Source organism: Lates calcarifer, linkage group LG16_LG22 (genome assembly GCF_001640805.2).
Source record: "Lates calcarifer isolate ASB-BC8 linkage group LG16_LG22, TLL_Latcal_v3, whole genome shotgun sequence".
NCBI classification, from domain to species: domain Eukaryota; kingdom Metazoa; phylum Chordata; class Actinopteri; family Centropomidae; genus Lates; species Lates calcarifer.
This window is the reverse complement of record NC_066848.1, coordinates 14224509-14233222: the sequence shown is the minus strand read 5'-3', so window position 1 is coordinate 14233222 and position 8714 is coordinate 14224509.

Below are 8714 nucleotides of genomic sequence, written 5' to 3'. Positions count from 1 at the left end.
ACTTATCAGAAAACAATAGAACGTGGTGTATGTAGTTTTAGAAATCTGTGTATAAATTATTGTGTACATGTCTTTTAGGGAATTTAAATAAATTTTGTACATAACCTTACACTTTTCACAGGGACCAGTGTAAATCTAGTTTTAGAAGAAAATCTTTAATATTGTTTTTGGGGTATTTATAGAAAAAGCAAACAGTTAGGGAGTTCCCAGCTAGGAATCGAAACTGGTGAAACTGAGATTACATGGTATGCTCATTAGACTGCAGGCCACAGGGACAAAATTGGTGCTTGAAAAAAAAAGTGTTTAGGGTGTATACAAAAGGTCAGTGATATTTCAATGTGAGTGACTAACGTGAAGAGTGTAATCTGAGAAGGGATTAATATTGTTTAGTATCAACTGTTGTAATTAATGTCATTAGTCATTCTGCTGTCATGATTCATGACTTTAATAAGGTTGGCATGAGACAACATGGCAAAGCGTGTGTGTGTGTGTGTGAATGTGTATATTGTATGTGTGCTTGGGTTCTGTGAACACACTTCCTCCTAGATGGTTTTGCAGTATCTACGTGTCTGTGTGAAGTATGATTTGGTGGTGATGGTTTAATTATCAGACAATTGTGATCATAATCAGAGACTTTGCTCCTTGCTTCCCTCCTCCAGCCTCCCTGCATCAGAACCCTCCACCTCTCCCACTCACCCATCGCCCCCCTTTCCCCCTCCTTCTGCCATCACCATCACTTCCCCCTTTTCTCCCTTGTGTTTTTAGGGAGTTTTAGGTTCTGCCTATTTTTTTTCTGTCTTCCTGAAAAGGTAAGACGATCTATCCTCTGTTTTTTTTTTTTTTTTTTTTTTTTTTTTTTCCCCTCAGAACAATGCAGGAAAACGGCTGGAGCTGGTGCAGGGCTAGAAAAGAGCGAAGGACAGAGTGAGACAGAGAAAAATCCGGGGGAAGTTAGGGGTAAAATGCTAAAGCTAATCATGGTGTGACATGTCATGGCTCAGGCCAGACCACCTTGACTGTAGATACATAAACTCCAATCTGAGCTTCCCTCATTCGCATTTGATTTCTGCTGCTTTGCTTCTTTTTTGAGCTCCCTTGTTCTCTGTTCTTCTTTACTTCTCTGCATTCCTCACTTGCTCTGTCCTCAATTTGTCATTCTCTTGTTCCTTTCTTCTGTTGCTGTGCTTTCTTCTTGATTTTAATCTGCTTTCATTCATCTCCCTGTTCCCTATAATCACTTTGATCGGCTCGCTTTTATTTGCCTTCCACCTCATACTTAATCTGCCTTTTACTTCTTTGTTCACTTATCCCTTGCTAACTGCTATGTTCCCCTCCCCTCTTTTCTTTTGCTCCAAAACATTAAGTATGCTCTTGCTAATAGATACTTTCACAGCTGAGCTACATTCATACAAACCATCCATGTATAATGCATATAAAATCTCAAAACATGTTAATGGTCCTCTCAACCTGGCCAGTTTCCTGCTAGTCAACCATTTGAATAGCATTTTGTATTCAACAATCTTCTCTTACTGAGCAGGCCTTTGCCAGTGACCATGAAACCCTGTCCCCTGTGCAGCAATTGTCCAATCTAAGCAACTGTATCTAGGCATTATAGGCCTGTCAAATTTTGGATTTATTACCATACTGAGGCTGTGTGCACTGAGCTGTAAAAGGAGTGGTATACCGTTTAATTTGTAGAGTGGTGTCTTTTTTTTATCCTTTTAAAAACCAAAAATACAAGAGAAAAGTCATAAGGATAGAACCTATCAGCCTCTAATCTGCAAATGTTAGCATGCCTGGCTAACTTGCTTACTACCTACAGTTGTAACAAGTGTTACACCCAAACCCAAAGAACACATCATCACCTAACTACATTGTTTTGTGGGTTTACAGCTTATGAAAAACCCCCTTTTAAGACCAGAACAGGTTTCTTGTTTAAAGCTGGAAACATTAAAAGGCCAGCTGGACACACAATTTTCAACCAGCTCATGGAGATACTGTTAGTTAATTACTTTAGCTGACTACAGCTGATAAAATCTGCTCTTCAAAGTCTTCTTTTATGTCACTGCCTACATGAGCAGTCAGTGCATAGATAACTGTATGTCCACCCATAGAGCCCAGTTGTAGTCTTACTTCATAGCGTACATATCCAGATGCTATTCAGCAGCCACTGTTTCATCTCAGTCACTCCTTGCTGTGTCACAAGAGCTCTTTTCAAACTCCCAGTCACCATCAGACATACAGCGTTTTATGGACGGCTCAATTCAAATCCCTTTCATGGGTTAGAGAGGCATCGCAGTTTCCTTTCATGTGGCAAGGGCTGAGAATGAGAGAGGAGGGAAGGACCTTAATGGAGACGGTGAGATATGAGTCATCTCCTATGTGGAAAGAGATGGAGATGTATGTCTGTGGAAATATCAGTTCTGTACTCTTCTACCTACAGGGCACTCTGACTACCTGGCTTGTGTGAATCGCACTTTGTCTGCAGCCAGTCTATCTGTCTTTAAGCTGATCATAACTAAACTTAATGAGAAGTTTGTCTGTATACGTGTGTGTGTGCTATTCAAAATCAGTTATTGCCAGATGTGGTGGACCTCCCTCTTCCATCCACTGAAATGTTATCTGATTTTCAGGGTCCAGGGCTGAAAAAAAAAAAAAATCAAACTTCTGTTCTAAGTCCCTCTTTTTCCTTCTTATTCTTTCTCTTTCTGTGCCTTTCCTCCTGCCTTTGCTTCATTTTTCTGCATTTCTTTCTTCCACTCAAACATTCAAACTTCTTTCTTCTCCCACTCCTCTGGTTAAAATGTCATCCTGCCTTGATGGTCTATCGATCATCACAATTCTTCCTCTTATTCCCTTCCCCTCTTTCCCTCCACCCCCTGACCCGCAATCCCCCCCACTCTCTCTCCTTGCTACCCGATATGGGTGTCAGGTCATCGACGGTTGTGTCAGACAGAGTCATGAGTCATGCTTCTATTCGCAGGGCTTGCCTTATAAACTGCCTGCCATATTAAGTTACTGAACAAACAAACTTTGAGCCAGCAGAAAATCCATTAGCTATATCGATAAACAAAGACACACGCATGAATGTGTACAGGTACACACAATGAAATGCAGACGGAGCCAGACACGTTCTTATACACATAAATACAAATGCACACAAAGTGAGCTGCAGGGACACTTAACAGGCATGTGAAAAAGCACACGCATTAGAGAGTAAAACTAGCAAACATGCACAGACATTAACATGATTCCATTAGCTCTGTCAATAAACATGAACTAGAATGCAAAGAAATATCTTTCCTGAATATCTTAAACCAAGACCATATTGTGTGTTTTTGTGCACTAATGCTTGAACACACAAACACACCTATTCTGAACAATGAATGGAGTAAGCATGATAGTGTTTGACAATTATAAAGAGAGAGAAAGAGACAGTATCAAAACATGAGTGGTTAGGAGAAAGAGAGAATGTGAGGACAAAGGGTGCGGTTATGATGAGGATTTGCCTTCGTAGTACCATGAAGAAATTACCAATTTCTGTTTTTCTTTTTCTCCTCCACTCCATTTTCCCCCCACGTTTCTCTCTCCAGAGTTCAAAAATTCCTGCCTGGAAACAGTGAGCTTGAACATCAAAAGGAAATGACTGCTGAATATGAGAACTTTTACATAAATTCCGCTCTTAATACACAGGTCGGTCTGCATGCTGGCTGGCCACGGACACACGCACACACACATGCAAATGCACGCAGACGTACTGTACACACACACGTTTCCATGCGGTTAACACGGTGGTGGCAGTTCGCTATGAAGGTTTTTCCTCAATTACCAGCACTGTAAGGAACCTTTCAAAGTGTGTTAACCCATCAGTGAGGTTAGTGAGAGCGGATACATTCCCAGAACACACCAGTTGATGAGCTGGGAAGTTTTAGAGCAAGTTTTACAGCTGTAAAGCACCTAATCATGATACAAGACACCAAGTACATATTTATTTTTCTGAATATCCTCGTTTACCCTGCACACATACAAAGTGTTTTCTGACTTGACTGGTCTGTGTGTATAGGGTCAGCTTAGTATGTGTTCAAGGGAAACTCCCACTAGTACTGCATAGGTGAAAAAAAAAGTTGTATATACCCTTTTGTGGCTCCAGAAGAAACTGCGAGAAATCTGATAAAAGAGAAATCTCTCCCAATGTTGGCTGGAACTTAAGACCACAAGTTTGAAAATGAAAAAAAAAAAAAAATCAGGGGTTGTGGAGTTAGAAAGAAGTGAGCTGTAGCCTGCTCCTATTCTATATTAGGATAACACACCTGAGTCTCTGACTGAACTGTCAGTGGTCAAGTTGCATTGGTTGGCAAGGAAGAAGAACGAACTGAATAAAACAAACAGCATCTCTGGATCTGCTGCATCGATCTTGATCCTTTTTTTTTTCTAAAACTGTCCATTGTGACTACAACAAAGTTAGAGGAGAGCTCTTTTAGACTTTGAAAGAAAAAAGCAAAGTATTCAGACACAGCTCGCAAACTTTATTAGACCAAATATGATCCATCCCAAAACCCACACTTGGAGTGTTTGTGAGTAGTCAAGTACGTACTTGTGTGGGAGGAAATGCTTGATTAATGAGGCCATCCTGTGGCTTGTGTCAATGGCTGAGTCAAGCTCCAACATTTTGTTGGTATTCTTAATTTGCCAAATGAAGAACAGACAAGTAGAACCAATTAAAGTGAGTTATCTAGAAACTCATAAAGAACACATAAAATGATTCTACTTTGAATAACAATCTGTGTGATTCATTTTTGAGGAAGTAATGTATTTCTCAGAACCACTGATAAGAGGATATACTATTTTAGATATTTTCACTGTCAGATATGCAATATAATTCTCATCACTCTTGTTAAGATGAATACATTTGACATTAAACAGTTTTTGGAGATTCTGCTCACTGTTAAGACTTGAATAATAATATTCAGGCAAAATCCAGCATATCATCTACTTCAACTTCTTCATGTCTCTTGATTAATTCAGTACTAAATAGAGATCATAGGTCATTAATGTCAACATTCTGGACCATGGTGAACTGTGGGGAAATGAAGTGTGCATCAACCAGTCATGGGTTAAGTGAGCTGAGTGTTAGCTTTTTTGCAGACGTGTGACACACCTATCAACTACCTGGCGCCGCATGACGAGCACAAAAATTATCATATGATGCCATTGTTATGGTCAGCCAATAAAGAAAAGCAATTCATGACTCATTGGAAACATGTAAACTCTCTGGGAGTGTGACTGTGACTAGGATTTGAACTTATATTGTACTGCACTTTTCACCTACAGTCACACCAGGATAAATTGATTATAGTGCTGGAAAAAGCTTCAGTAGATTCAAATGTGAATGGTCTATAAAGTATATTTCCCAGATTATGTGGGCTTCCCAAATGTTTGAACTTGTTTTTCCAACAAGTAATATATATTGGGTAACTAAAACTGTGCCACGTGACAGGGGAGACTTAGGGCAGTTGCATCATTCCAATTTGACAAATGTCCTATCAACATGAAGCATGATGGGACCTTTCCACAGTCACCCAAATAAAACTGGATCGTCCCCCCTCTCTCTCTCTGTCTGTCTGTTTCTCTCTCTCCCTCTCTTTCTTGCTCTCTGCCACCAGCAGTTGCAATCACTGCGAGTTAGCACCTCGTCATAAGCATTCTTTAGGACATATTAGCGCAGGCTTCTCTGACCTATCCAGTTTCAAACCACACACACACGTACACACATGGATACGCACACATGCATACACTGCAACCCAATATGATCCCACTCCCACCCTAACACAATTTTTACAGAAGGCCTCTCAACAACAAGTGCTTGGTATAAAAATATCCTTTGTATCATTAAGGAGGTGGGATCTGATTGGTTGAGAGTGAGGACATGTGACAGGTGTTGGCCAATGGAGAGAATGGAGGACAATGAGGATTAAGTTACCTGTATCCTTGCTGCCGTGTGTGCGTTCGTGTGTTTGTGTGTGTAGTATTTATATCAGCAGTGAAAGTGTCAGTGCAAGAAGGTCAGGACTTTGGGTAAACACTTGCGCCTGCAGGATCACCAGAACGCCTTGTTAAACATGTGGTCAGTAGCACATGGGTGTGAATCGACACGCATGCACAGAGGCATAAACACAGTCACGATTCAAATGCTTCATTTGAGATGAACGGAATTAGATTTCTGTAGTTAACTGACCCCACAGTCCTCTCTCTGTCTCTCTCCCACCCCCCCAGCTGCTGTCCGCCTGGAGCAGAAATCAAGACTACCATATTGCACAATTTATGTCAATCCAAATGGAGCAGAAAGAAAAATCAAAGACTTGAGTAGGCGATAAAGTGCATATTTGCCCGGTGCTGTAATATGGTCTGTTACACTGTGAAACGCTCGCTGAGTGATGTGAAGTCATGCAGGTTGTCCAATGGGAGTTAGCTCTTTCGATTTCATTCAATGGGTGGATTTCTGGTGACACAAAAACCAAGTGTAACCACATGTCATTTATTGGCGCCGTCTTGTGTTTCATATCCTTGATTGGTTGTCATTCTCTTTCTCTCCCTGAACTCCTCATTGTCTAGCATGAAGACAGCTGACTAATATGTTCTCAGATTTCCCAATTAGTCTCACAGCGAACAATTTTGCATTGTTTTTAATGTCAAAACACTCACAGATCATCATTACTCATCCGTCAACATTAGAATTGCCTTTTATTTATGGAGTACGACAGGTGTACATCGTGTCTGACCTGGGTAATTAGTGCTAACACATTCTGAGACCGTTTCAAAACATGGAATTGACACGTTGGGTGTACAGCAAAACATCAGTTGTTGCTATTTAGAGCCATTCAGAATGGCTCTGATTCGTTCATAGATTACACACCACCCCTCCCACGCCAGTCAGACCAGCTGATCGAAGAGCCACATGTTGATTTGGAACTGTGGCTGCACTGGGAAATGAGAAATGGTCAAAAGTGTGCAGTGGCATGGTGTCAAAATCTGGAGTTCTATTCTAAACTGAGATACTTAAAACCTCAGCAGCCACTATAATATGTGACCCTGACCCTTTGGTTACAAAATAAGTCAATGAGGACATATTTTACCGATTTTATTTACATTATATGACTAATTATACACAAGTTAAGTTTAATTACTGTAAGAATTTGTCTAACAAACTAATTTGTTAGTGCTCTCTTGTCCGTCATTGATGTAGGTATGGAAAAACTAATATCTATTATATATTATACTATTATCCTTTGTGAAGACGAGTGACTTATTATATCGTGTCACTCCTTGGTCTTAAAAATAGCTCAAAACATGAGACAATCTTATAACTGTTGTGGTAAAAATCTTTACACCGCAGTTGAAAATGAGGGCAACAGCAGAGAGAGTCAAAGGATGAGAGAGAGAGAGAGAGAGAGAGAGAGAGAGAGTGAGAGTGAATAGAAAGTTAAAACAGACAGAATGGGTGGGAGGATTTAACATTGGAGAGACATAGAAACAGACAACCAGACTAAGAGACAAAGAGTGGGTGGATGATAGGCTCCCTTAGGAGACGCTCCATCCAGAACTCAGACACGGCTCCTTAACTCAGCATGACCATATACAAACTCTCAGACGATCCCTGAAGACGCTCGTACACATACACACACAAACGCTGACCCCAGGGCTGCAGGTTCAGAGGTTCGTCTTATGGTTTCCCCTCTGCATCCTTTAAAATCTGCAGATGACAATTACGGTGAATTTGATTAACAGAGTGAGCAGCGTGGCTATGAGGGGGCTCTCTCTCTCTCTCTCTCTTTTTTTTTTTTTAAATGGTGGGCTAGTGTATCACATTTCACTAGCTGTCATTTATACTGCCACGGGAAGGACGGGGGAGTCCCTTTACTGGCCCGAAGCAGACTTCAAACAAAGCCCAGCGGAGAGAGAGAGCCAAGAGCAAAAGAAAGAAGGAAGAAAAGAAAGAAGGGAGGAAGAAAAAGACAGAAAAAAAACAATTGCACAAATGAATGAGCAGACAGAGACAATTTAACAAGAGATGTGGGAACATTCTCCCAGTCATCTAGAGTTGGGTTTCATTTTGGCGGCTCGATGTGAATAGCCATTACTCTTCCAAGGCCATCACATTGTACAATTGCTACTATGTCAGGAAGATAAAACCCCAATCCGCCCGCGCCTGCGTATGGATACTGTCATGAAATCACTGCGACCGTGAAACAGCCAGACAAACAGTCTGGAAATCAGGCTCAAGTTTTTGAACAGGGGATGGAAGAATGTGTAGCTCTGGGGTGAAACGCTGAATGGAGAAACACTCTGGTGAATTTTGCATTCCAGAACAAGACACACATATGTATGAAAGCGTGCATGGACTTATATGAACAAAGAACAAATAAATAAATAAATAAATAATAAAGACACATTTACACATATTAGCACAAAGAAAGTGAGTAGGACACTTTAGGGACAAGATCTGCCCTGTTAGTTCTCTACTCCCCCCAGTCGTTTTGATTGGGCACTCCTGCTTTTACGAGCACTCTGAGCAAATCCAACTGCTTTATTGAGACCATTTCTTTCCTTCTTTCTTTCTTTCTTTCTTTCTTTCTTTCTTTCATAGACATATAGACTCACATTGCACAGCCTTCATTAGCTGTCTTGTTCTCCTAATAGAAGTCAAATAAAGTATG